General features: G+C 45.8%; 1 protein-coding gene across 4 annotated transcripts in view; it reads left to right on the top strand.

Annotated features, from left to right (window-relative positions):
• LOC135912653 (neprilysin-1-like) overlaps positions 1 to 12,980 on the top strand; it is a 52,844-nt gene that overhangs the window by 12,800 nt on the left and 27,064 nt on the right. For all 4 annotated transcript variants that reach the window (XM_065445139.2, XM_070522254.1, XM_070522255.1 and 1 more), the window contains exons 2-3: positions 10,804 to 10,954; positions 12,101 to 12,229. The gene's annotated coding sequence lies outside the window, so the exon portion shown is untranslated. The remainder of the gene's footprint in view (positions 1 to 10,803; positions 10,955 to 12,100; positions 12,230 to 12,980) is intronic.

Raw genomic sequence — 12,980 nt, 5'->3', positions numbered from 1 at the left:
GAAAATAGAAGCACGAAGTTTGCAAATTCATAGCTCTGCATCAAGAACAGATATAGCGGTTCTGTAAACGGCATCCATTAGATCATTCAAAGCGTACAAATTCGATGTCATTTTACATCTTACGTGAATTTGTTGCGTTGGTTACAAGGGTTCCGCAAAAGCCGTATTTACATATTACTATTTTTTTATATTCTTGTGTAACATAATAATTTTGTCCGCATTATATGTAATATTAGATGCAATTCACAGAATTCGATTACCGTTTCTCGTTGTTGAGTTACAAAGTTGTAAACTTGATAGTGTTGTTTTTTGAGAATGTTCGATTTTTGCCAATTTTTCACTAAAATTGAGCACCTAAATAAAAATCTAAGAACCAACAGTCAGTAGATCTTATGTTTTTCTTTTAAATGCAACAAACCTTGCCAAATTTGGTCCAGTGGTTGCCGAGAAAAACGAATTATCATTTTACGTGTATTTATATAGGAGTACCCGAGCTAAAGCCAAGCGTATAAATTTTCGTTGACTTATTGAAGGCAGTGTGTTGGGCTAGTTGGAATTTAGACGAATACATATAATAACCTGTAAGAAAAAAAAAACGTGAAAGAGTGCAGAGAGGAAAGCCGACTAAACAGGTAGAACGCTGAAGCGTACTCTCTATTTTTGTTTTCATAAGAGCTGGAACATGTCGTTGTCTGTCTACTTAAGCACATGTCCTTCGTCATATATATTCTTTTTTATTGTGCAGATGATTCCCGCAGGCGACATGTTCTCCCTGAAAAACGAAAACGCGTACCGATAAAGCGCACTAATTGCGGCAAGCAATGACATAGTTACGAAGTTATCCCAAAACTAAATCGATTTCATTTTGTAACTGACTATTAGCGCTCATCAAAATATTTTAAACATGCCAATCAACAACACCCAATTGAACAAACCATGACATGGTTTCTTTTCATTTTCCTACATATCTTTTTTTATTGTTTTTTCCGCTATGCGATAAGCAGTACCCGTCCCCATTATACGCTGACTACGTCTTTCTTTTATTTTCATTTCGGTAATAAAAATAAGAAACAGAATGTAGTATTAATTAGCAGATATGCCCTACGTGTCTCTTGCTGCCTTTAAAATGGTTTTATCATGCTTGTACCTATTTGCGACTTTATACTTAATATACAAACACTTGATATACACAGTTATGTATATTATAAAATTGTTATCTGATAAAATGTTGGCGTTCTTCAAAGTTGTCAGGAACCCTTGAAGTCGTGAGACATTTCGTAAAAAGGGCCCCAAGCTTTTCAAGCATGATATCTCCTCCATCTTTGATCAAATGCCTTTTCATAATCTATGAAAGCCATATAGAAAGGTTGATTGTACCCTACAGATTCCTCGATTACCTGATTGATGGCATGGATGTGATCCATTGTAGAGTATCCCTTTCCGAAGCTAGCCAGTTCTTTTAGTTGACTTGAGTAAAGTGTTTTCCTTATTCTAGTAGAAATTATCTTGGTGAATATTTTATACAATACTTAAAGTAAGCTAATAGGTCTAGAAATTTTCAATTCTCTAATGTCTCCGTCTTTTTTTTTATTAGTATATTGTGAGCATTCTTCAAGTTCTCTCAGACTCTTCAAGTCGATAGACAGTTCGTATAAGGGGCCACTGGTTATTAAAGCATTATGTCTCCTCAACGGGGATAGCCGATATTCTAATTGACATTAAGAGAAAAAAAAGGAGCTGGGCAGGCCCGGTTGTGCATACAATAGATAACTGGTGAACCATTCGACTTACAGAATAGTTGCGAAGAAAAGGGAAGCGCTTTCGAAGACGGTAGAAAAATAGGTGAGGTGATCAAATTAGGAAATTCGCAGGCACAAGTTGGAATCAGTTGGTGCAGGACGGGGGTAGCTGGAGATCGCAGGGAGAGGCCTGAATCCTGCAATGGACATAAAGTAGGCTCATGATTGCCATCATCATCACTATCATCACCATCATCACTACCATGATGATGATGGTGATAAATTTGTATATTTCGTGCACTAGGTTGCTCATAGATTCCAGTTGTTTACATTTCATGTAGAAATTTGGTGCATGTCGCCTTCATCATTCTGCTCGCGTACTTATATGTGAAGTCCATTGTAAAATTGTTTTCAACTACACGTTGTTTAAGTGTCGTACACAATGTCGTACACAATGTTACACAATGTCGTACACAATGTTAAGTACACAATATCGACTGTTTTACGCGTGTCAATGATACTGTCAGGCTCATAGCCTTTTGTTTTGGCACCTTCTTTGTGTTGAAAAGCAATTAAGTTTCACTTTCACCTTTCGGATTTGAACGCAGCTTTTTTTATTGGGTTTGCCGTCAGCATTTTTTGTACATCTACAGCATGGGAGACGCAGGAACCAGGAATATACATCAACAGCAGGTGTATCACCTGAAATTATTCTAATTTTCATGGCGTCGCACAGTGAATGCATAGTCATTGAAAACTGCATCATAATTAGGGATGGTTGTAAAAAATTTAATGGCCAAAGCTAACATGCCAGTTGCACCCTTGTGAAGCCCGTGTCGCTTTTCAAAGCACCCCCTTCTATTCATACGATTGAACTGCACGTTTTTTTTCAAAATTTACGCCTTTATTGTACAGATTTCACATCTTCGTTTTTTTTCCCCTTCTTTTGGTTATATTATTTTACTTAGAATACACGTTTAAATATGCTTTGTAGCGGCTGGCTCCCATTCCCATGTCGGTGGACAGCACCGTGTGCGACGACCGGCCCAAATTCAGTACGCGTCGTACACGTGTGCTACGTTGTTCAGAAAGAGCACGTAAAGGGATTTCGTTAAACCGGAAAACCTGTAAAAAAAATTGAAAAAACTTAGCTCGGTGCTTTATGCCGCATTGAGGAAAGAAATAACAAAATCCACTGACTGCGATAACAGGATGTAGGACCGTGTCACCGGTGTCATTTACTCTGCCTATTGCTCACGTTCAGGGGATGCATCCGTACCGAGCTTAAACAGTACTCGAATCGGGGGCAATTGCTCAGTAGCGTGGCGTGTTTGAAAATAAATTGTGCAGTACGTTTTACGCCCAAGAGGCCGCGATCCGATAACGAGCAACGCTATAGTGAAAGGCTTCGGGCTAAATTTCACAGCCAGTGTTGGCTTTATTGCTTTGCTACCATTCCAATTCGTTTCCTTCTTGAACTTCATCAGTGGTGCCAGCGGCTCTCCCTGTTGGACCTTTCCGCGGCGATCCCTTGGGGGCTGCCATGTTTGATCACGTGGTAACGCGTCCATTGCTTACCCAACCTGCCTCCATTGCTTCCGTGTTTACAATGGACATGCATGACGTTGGACACAGCTTCAGAGAACACGGAAAAGCGCTTTCGGAGCTTATAAGGCTATGCCCAAACTGTGCGAGCAGCGTATATGGTACTTGTTATATGTATGTATATCCAATTCCCAATCCAATGTATATCCAGATACGTATTCCAAGCTGTCCAAACTTTCCGCCCATGAATTGAATCAGGATTACTGTGCTTTGCTTTTCGTTATTTATTTGGCAAATATTTTGAAGCAGTGGATCGTCAGATTTAGGACTCCGTAAATTTCCTTGGTGAGGATATTCCATCATGTTCTGCCTAATCACTCTCGCGTGGACTCAGTTCCGATATATTTACCCTTGCTGCGCAGAATGGCTTGAAATGTAGCCGTTTCGTACACTGTATTACCTTGTAGCAAAGATGTGTTATCGCTAGTAACTTGCTTACTTTTGTGGGCCGTCACGAAACATTCAGCTTCGACCATACGCGCGCTATCAGTGTAGTTCGTCATTATTGTGCGTATAGTGCGAACATATTCAAGTATGCGCCCATGCACTCGTTGACACGTTGGCGATAGAGTGAGTGTAAGATTCCGTGCGAGTTGGGGTAGATGTGCGCAGGTACTGTGCTTGAAACTTAATTACTATGAGAGGAAGCGGCGCTATTCCCTTTGTCATTGCGGCATGATTATTAAATCACTCACTCTTGCTCACTCTTCGTTACTCACTCTTGCCGACGTTCCGGGGCTGAAGCCTTTTCTTTGAAGGTTAGCGATACAACGCTGGAGCATAAGCAAATTTCTGTATCCTCGAGAACAGCCGTGCATCTCGAAGTGCCGGTAACACGTACTGACAGTTGCAGCAGCGGTCGGCGAACTTGGCCACACAGATTCATTCCATTATATTTAATATACAGTCACTATTTTTGCGGCCAACTACTGCACACCATCTTCAAGTCACATTATTCAATCCACCATGATTGGAGTATAGTGCGTTTGCAAAAACTCAGTTGTACTTCCGACAGCTGATCGCACAGAAGCAAGGTGGAACGCTAATGATTTCGCATTCATGCGCTGTCGCAGAAGACACGTGTGGCGTGCCGCCGGAAGCGCCATCTCGTTTCTCTTGAACAAACTGCTCCGCGAAAAGGGTCAATAAGATATCAATACAAACATCCAGATATAGGAGGGGCGTATCAGAAGAAAGAAATGGAGCAAATCCAAACGAATCTTTACATTATGCCTGCGCCGGGCTTTTCAACGCCTGCCCGAGGCTCGTCGCAAAAGCGTTCTTTGATTTTTCCTTCGTCGGTATGGCACCATTGCAGCAGGTCATTGACACCACGTGCGGCCTCGTACTGAAAATCAACTGTATAACTACGCAGCCACTGCGCCAGCTGGAGTCTTTGCAAACTGACAACGGAACAACCCCAGCTGTAGAGTAGCATTTAGTTCACTGTGACAGCTGGGACGAGCTAGAAACTATAGATTCTCCCTTTCCAATACGCAGGGGTGGAAGAGCCATTCCACCTTACGGCGCAGGTCCTGACGCAGGTAAAAAGCCAATTTGGCGCTGCAGCAGGCACTTTTGGCGCACGGTCCAACGCACGTGATGTTTACAATATATACAATGCAAGTATTACTTGATGTAGTCGATATGTTGTGGCGACGGATTTGCGCGAGGCTCACCCTGCAAGCGCGGTCAGGAAAGGACGCGACGGTCCTCCACACTGCAACACACACTGGGCACTACGGCCGGGTTAGTCGACACTGCGAAGGGAAGGCACCCGGACAGATCTTCACCAAATGCGCGTTTCTTAACCCAGGATGCAACACAGGGTGACAGTGACGTGTGAGCAGAGGTTCATCGCAAGACCGATCGAGTATACGCGCGCCTGCAATATACTCATGCCATGCATATGTACAGGCTCGTCCACTCTTAGGGTGAACACGGCTCACCGTGGCCGCGCTCCGCGGGGCGCCAGTGCGTCCGGCGCGGCGTCGCATCGAAGCGAAGCGGCGAAGGCGCACACGGACCCAGGGGAGGCGCTTCGCGTCGTCTGCTACAGCGCTGAAGCGCGCCGCTCTGGCTTTGCTGTAAAGTACGCTTCGCTAGACCCAGGTGACTGAGCGACCGAGGCGGCGTGGCGGGAAGGCGCACTTCACTTACTGGAGCATTTTCCAGCTGGTTCGGTCTACAGCTTGCGAACAGCCTGCTTAATCAATATACATTAACAGAAACAAGCTTATCACCACATAAATCACTTAACATGTTTTTATAAGGGATGAGGGTAAAAATACAGTCATTTTTTCGCGCTCTTTATTGGGCTGGGGCGTAGAGGCGACGCTTGATAGTCGTGTCAGAGACGTCACCCAGCCAGAGGCTGTTCTTAATTTCTCGAGCGATAAAGGTCGGGTTTGCAGCAGCCGCCGCAACAATGATCATGTATTCAGCTTCAGTGGACATTGTTTGCCTGGCTTTACGGCGAGCATCCGCAATTCTTCTATCCTTCTTGTAAGCCTGGACTATTCGATTCACAATTTTCAGTGGCCTTTTTGTCATCTACGATATAACGCGTTGAGAATAGTTTTGTAGGCACAGATATACAATGCGTCGTCTTTCTTTTTCCGGTACCCGCGACATGGCCAGTTTCCGAAAGTGCACCGGGGAAATAAAATCCTGCCCTGTTACAGCGTTTTTGTCGCCGAAGTGCCCCGGCAACCGACAACCGAACAAAATGAAATTCATCATGCAAGTCGATAGAAATGCGTTTAATGGAAACACCTCTGGTGTCTTTCGCGAAGTAGCGGATGTCACTTCTTAGTTGCTGTCGAAGTAATATTATTGCCCTCCTTAATGGTAAAATCGATGGCAAACATGGTGATGCATGATTGAACAATCGTTTTCTAACTTTCTGTGGAATTTATTGCGGGTTTCGGTCGCTTTTTTAGGTCAATTAAGCACATTCGTTCTAGCATCAAGACATGCGCGAAATGGCGCGCTAGGCTCATCACATGATGACTCCAACGAAGAAGAGCGCGCCTAATAGGTTTCTCGGTATGCACTACACCAAGTGCTGTGAGAGTCAAATAAAATGGCACCAGCCTAATAAAGAGCGCGAAGAAATGACTGTATTTTTACCCTCATCACTTATTAAAAACATGCTAAGTGATTTATGTGATGATAAGCTTTTTTCTGTTAATGTATATTGATTAAGCAGGCTGTTCACAAGCTGTAGACCGAACCAGCTGGAAAATGCTCCAGTAAGTGAAGTGCGCCTTCCCGCCACGCCGCCTTGGTCGCTCAGTCAACTGGGTCTAGCGAAGTGTACAGCAAAGCCAGAGCGGCGCGCTCCAGCGCTGTAGCAGACGACGCGAAGCGCCTCCCCGAGGTCCGTGTGCGCCTGCGCCGCTTAGCTTCGATGCGCCGCCGCGCCGGACGCACTGGCGCCCCGCGGAGCGCGGCCACGGTGAGCCGTGTTCACCCTAAGAGTGGACGAGCCTGTACATTAGGAAATTTTCGAGTAGGGAACGCAAAAGAAGAAAAGCGTCACGCCACTGCGCATGCGCGAGACGCAAATACGGTGTTGCGTTTGCGTTGGCGATGCTATTCCGACACTAATACACCGAAATAGCGCAGTGACACAAACTCGTTGCAAAAGTTTTGCGCCAGCGAACATGGCGGCACCCAGGGAAGTGACGGCTCGCCATGCAGCACATTGGCTAATACGTACCATTATAAACTGTGCGTCACGTGAGATTCTGATGGAAGTGACTACATTGCAGGGCGCCGCTTTCACCCATAAACATCGAATACTTTAGCTAGCATTAATCATAGAATGCGACATCCTTCTACAGCAAACTCGATGGTACGACGCGGGTTCGATGGACACATAAATAAAGCGCCAGCGAGACTGTACAACGGCACTACATTGTACGTCCGTCAGAGAAAAAATGTGCAAATGACGAACCGGATGACACCGACGAACAGGCATCTGCTTCCTTCTATGATGATGATGATGATGATGATGATGATGATGATGATGATGACATCGTGCTGTTGGTTTTGACTTCAGTTTTGCATAACTGCGAAGAATCGAGGGAAGAAAGAGGGTTTCGTTTTATACGTGCTTTGGTGCAGGCTCGGCGCAATATACCGCTAAAATGCCGTTTTGGCGCAGGATGGCACAAATGGCGCCACTTCTCCAGCACTAAATTCGTGGACGGCGACGGCAGTCGGCATTCTCGTCAGGGCACGTTTCATTGTCAGTTTCACCGTTGAAGATATGTGGCGAAAAACTAATGTGGAGATTGTGCAGATTCCATGCACTGTGGGAACTGAAGGTATGCGAAACGATTTGGAGGTGCCGAGCCATCCGGAATTGCTTGGGATTCCGCAACGTCGTATTTGGTGGACCAGCGTCGTTGTGTAAATTGAGTAGTTGTGTGTGTGACGCGAGCATGCGCACTCGCGTGTCGACAGCGGCAAGACGGTGGCAAGGCGGCGAGCACGTAGACGGCGATTGTACGGCGGCAATGACATTGTTCCTACTGCGACCGTTCGTTCGACGGGAATTTATACGTGCCAATTATGGGTTTCTACATAGGCACTCAAAGGGCGTTAACGAGAGAAACACGGTATTTGACATGAGCTGAAACTAACTGTTATGATATACAATCACACCTATACCCGTGTGTGTTATGTGGCACGGGTTAATATGATGATTGCATTTGAACTCCGGAGAAGAAATGTTTAAAGCATGATTAACTTGGACGACGGTGAAGTCGGCACAACGTCGCCAAATTTCCACGTATACTATTATGCTGCGAGGAAGCTACTGGTGAAAGCAGACCGGTCCCGCATACAGTGCTAACACAACGCCTCAGGGCTTCTCTATCTGTACCGCCTGCGTACCTACCTGTCTACATGTACCGCAATATACCAGGAATGAGGCAAAAACTGCTTCGGAATAAATATCTGTCTCTGTAATTTAGATTGGAGATGACGTCATAGCAGGAGTGCATACAGTTGGCTCTTGGATGGGTTAAGCCTTGCGAGATAACGCTACGTCTGCAACGCGGTAATTTGCGCGGGGTTTCATGGGACACGCTTACTTCGAGAGCAGTGACATGTGTGCATGTATTCCGCAGGCTGAATCGGTGGCTGTTCTTTCAAACATTCTATACCAGCCACGCCGCCGCACTACACCGTCGGCTTTCACCGCTGCTGCGTGAAACCATTCTGGAACTACCCTTAACACTCACCTGAACCACACCTCGGGCTTCGTGAAGAAACACAGTCTGCGCATAGCATACGCTCACATCTCAGCCAAATTTTGCGGAGCACGACGTCACCATTTATTCTCAAGCACAATCTTTCCGAGCGAGGCCTTCTCCTCACCCGTTTTGAAGCTGCTGGCGGCCTCCTATTCACGATTTGCATAGGCGAGTGCTATTGGCCGATAGCTGACATCGATCAAGAATGGTGGTTGGGTCAGTACGCTTCTTCCCACTGTTACGGTGTATATCTATTGATACGGTTTATTAAGCAGGCTGAAGCAAGCGAAAATCTGCGATTCGAACTGCGATAACAATTACGACTTTTGGAAGAAGTGGACTATTTTCTCCTCGTGCTCAGTGGCCGCGGCTGTCCGCGTAGGAAATGAAATTTGGCCACACTGCTTTTCGTGGTCATAGCCATCGGGTCTCCCTAATCTCGATTATTTCTGGGCGCTCAGCTAGCCTCGAACCACGCGAAACTTATAAGGTCATACCACGCGTATGATTGGCAGCGCGCGCACACTTCGGTCTGCTCACGCCTAGACGCCTTGGCGTGGTTGCTCAGTGGCTATGGTGTTGGGCTGCTGAGCACGAGGTCGCGGGATCGAATCCCGGCCACGGCAGCCGCATTTCGATGGGGGCGAAATGCGAAAACACCCGTGTGCTTAGATTTAGGTGCACGTTAAAGAACCCCGGGTGGTCAAAATTTTCGGAGTCCTCCACTACGGCGTGCCTCATAATCAGAAAGTGGTTTTGGCACGTAAAACCCCAATTATTATTATTATTAGACGCCTTGGCAGATGTCGGTTCGTACTGATCTATTGACAGCCCTTCAAAAAGTGCAATCCTAATGGGGCTACCATCCACTGGTCAAACTGGTTCAATAGAAAGCTGGTTCGTAGCACAGCCAAACTGGAGCACATGAGAACGCACTCAATACATTCCAAAAAGAAAAAGAAATGCCAGGCTTAATGTCACGATAAACTGTAAGCCTAAGCTTGACGCGCATGCAAATGAGGTGAGGATAACGTTTCAAGCACCACATCAGCGAAAACAAGCATGACGTTCCCTCATGTAAGCGTGAGGACAATACTTAGTAACATGGTTCAATCTTGTGCGAGCTTCAGCAAGCTGCGTAGGAGTGAGAAACGCAAATCACACGCATAACAACCCGCGGTGTGCGCGCACGGAAATTTTCCATCACGCATATACAAATCCTAATAGCGGAGCCGTGATTTATCACGTGATCTGCGCGGAGCGCAGGAGAGGGAGAACAACGCTCTGCGCCTTCTCACTTTCTCACTGCCGCGCATGGGGAGAATATGAAACTTTTTCATAGGGAGGCTTTTTCATTCTCCGGCGGACTACCAGTAAGTTTGTTCATTGCAGAACAGAGCTTTTGGTCGAATTGTCGGAGTTGGCGTGTATCACCATGTTCAATTCTGCAGACATTCTTGGCGTGTATAGCTTGGGCAGTGCAAGCATACCATTGAGCGTGCCGAAATCACAAGAGAATATCAACCACGGCCTGACAGCTCAGGATAAGCATTTTCATATGGATGATGCATATACTGCGGCAACTCACCTGCCATTCATGGACGATGAGAATACATAGGCGAGAAAATTAGTCATAGTTTCCTCATATTAAATGGTGCTAGCTGCTGATTTATCGCGATTTACGGTGTTTGCTTGTAACGTGTGCGGGGCAAAATATGCCTTAATGGTGCATTGCTTAAGTACAGAGCGAGAATCTTTCACGCGAGCAGTAATTGTTGATAGAAATAAAGAACAGTCAGTCTCGTGGTTTTTGGGCACGTTTTACCGCTGGACTTATGCCCCTCTGAATTTTTTTGTATATTGCACTCAAGCACCATATTCACACGAATATAATGCGCTTATTTTGGAAACTTATAACATCGGAACGCGCCTCGCGTTATATCTTCTGGCTTATCACACGAATATACCGGGTTCTTTTTTTCGTTTTTTTAAATTTTATATTCACCAGCTCACCGTGCTCCCCGTGCCCGCTGCGACTTCGCCTCGGTCAAGGGGGGCGAGATGGGAGATATGCCACTGTGAATTTCGCACCGTGTTTCTTCTCATCATTTAGAACGCTGTCAGTGGCGCATCAGGAGGGTTACTGTGTATTAATAGCAACCTTGAGCAAGATGATCGGCGCTGTTTTGCAGGTGCCTCAAGGGAGCGGCGCACCAGCACGCATTTCGTTAAAGGCTTTGCCGCGTCTGATTCTATCGCGGGCCCGTCTGAATGTCAAGGAGGACGGCGCCGTTCTCGACGACCGTGACGGAGGCGTCAGCCCTCGACCTTTCAACGCATTTTGTAAGTGCGCTTAGCACTTACAATGAATGAAGCCATGCGGGCATCCGCTTTTCTTTTTAAGCGTGATTTCTTGCTACTCTGTGGCGTAACTTGGCGCTGTATTTGTTTTTCTGAGAGAGTCCGGAAGTTCCCGCTCACGTTGCATTTGTGGTGGCGTTATTTACGGGCAAATACGGCATAAACGCCTAACGAGAAAAATAACTCTCCCGCGGTTTTCCAACCGATGATAGTGATTATTTTTAGATTATTTCACACCGCAGTAAGAAACGCTCCTTCAGCCTACGTTCTCATCGCACATTGATAATTATTTTCTGTGCTGGTCAAGGGGAAAGTCTAAGTCTTGTGCATTGTAGTTAGCGCTTAATGTAGAGGCCGCGTATTGCATGTCCTCTGCATTTTGTACTTATGTGGTCGGCAGGCATATCGCTGGCTAAAAAAAACTTATTTTTCGAAGTAACTAACTTCATCCTACCAGCCTAGAGTTCACCTTGTATGTGCTCTGGCGAACGTGGGCTTCGGGCAGGGATGCTACGAGAAGTGATATCGGATACAACTAATCTCGTGTGTTTTTGACTACGAAGGGTCGACAGGAAATAAAATGGCCGTTATTAAACGCTACAGAGAGGGACCATAAATCTTTTAGAGTGATTTTCAGGAGCATATTGATGTCTTCATAGTAACGGGTTAACGGAAATTGAGGCACAAGCCCACTGCGAGTTTCCCGGCGAGCCTCACGCTGAGCGGTGGTGGATTATCTGTAAATTACACGAGTGAGGTGGTTCTCCGCTGCACGTCGCTGATGTCTGTCTGCTGACGGCGCTGCTGCTGATCGGTCTGCTGTCTGCTGATCGGTCTAGTTGTAGTGTATGCGGCTCACGGTATACCACTGCCGATAAAGTAAAAATTCATAATTTTGTCAGCTATTTGCCGACTGAGAGTAACATGCATCTGAGAAGGGCTGCATGCGAGGTTGCAAGCGGATGTGCTGCCTGCAACCTGATTGCGCTCTGAATTGCGATGTCTCTTTGTGTGCAGCTCTGCACATTATGCACGTTGGACTTTAGAGAGAAAAAGTGTGACTGTGTTCAGTGAAAATGAATATACTCTATTCGTTGCAAATGTACTAATGCAGCTCTTGATTTCCAGCTACAAAACCATCTGTGCCAGACCAGCAACGGAATAAGCAACTATTCGCGATCAATGACCCATGGATTTGACACGATGCCGAAGCAACGACACAGGAACATGTTTGTCTGCCGACGATGGCTTTTCATGGTAAGCAGTTTAACTCGAGCCATCCATATAACCATCCGTATCCGTATGGATGGATGCTTCGAGCGTCCCCTTTGGAACGGGGCGGTGGTTTGCGCCACCAAGCTCTGGGTATTATATTGCCTAATATCCTACCTATGTTAAAGACAAGGAAAGTAAAAAAAAAACCCCGAAGAATTCCCATCACCAAACTTTCTGACCCCCTATAGGGAACTTCGGTTTTGTACGCTTTTGTTTCCCTACTTTTCTTCCACCAATCTCCCAGTCGCCTTTTACTAATCTTTAATGCGGATATGTTTACCTTCCCTGTGCTCTGGCTGAACCCAAGGGCTTCAAGGAGGCCATAGGTGCCTAAATCGACCGCTGGGCAGATATCTTCACATTCTAATAAAACATGCTCCATCGTTTCCCCATCTTTACCGAAGCAAGCACATGCTTCTTCCTTCTTGTTGTACCTCGGTTATAATTGCGTGTCCTGAGGCATCCTGATCTCTCTTCGAAAAGCATTGAGCTTCCCTTTGAGTTATCATAGATTGTTTATTTCCTGATTTCGTTCTTTTTATCTTAAGCAGCTACTCATAGCAGCTTTCTTCTCCATAACCGCCACTCATGAGATTATCTCAGCCTCTCTGACTTTCCGTTTGACGTTCTTTAATTGTTGCCATGTTGTTCACCATACCAGTCGCATACTTGCTGGCAAGCTTCCTAGGTAATTTCCTCCACTGTGCCTCAACGTTTTTCCTGTACAAATATC

The sequence above is a fragment of the Dermacentor albipictus genome, chromosome 7 (genome assembly GCF_038994185.2).
Source record: "Dermacentor albipictus isolate Rhodes 1998 colony chromosome 7, USDA_Dalb.pri_finalv2, whole genome shotgun sequence".
Taxonomy (NCBI): Eukaryota; Metazoa; Arthropoda; class Arachnida; order Ixodida; family Ixodidae; genus Dermacentor; species Dermacentor albipictus.
This window is presented reverse-complemented; position numbering and strand designations above follow the sequence as displayed.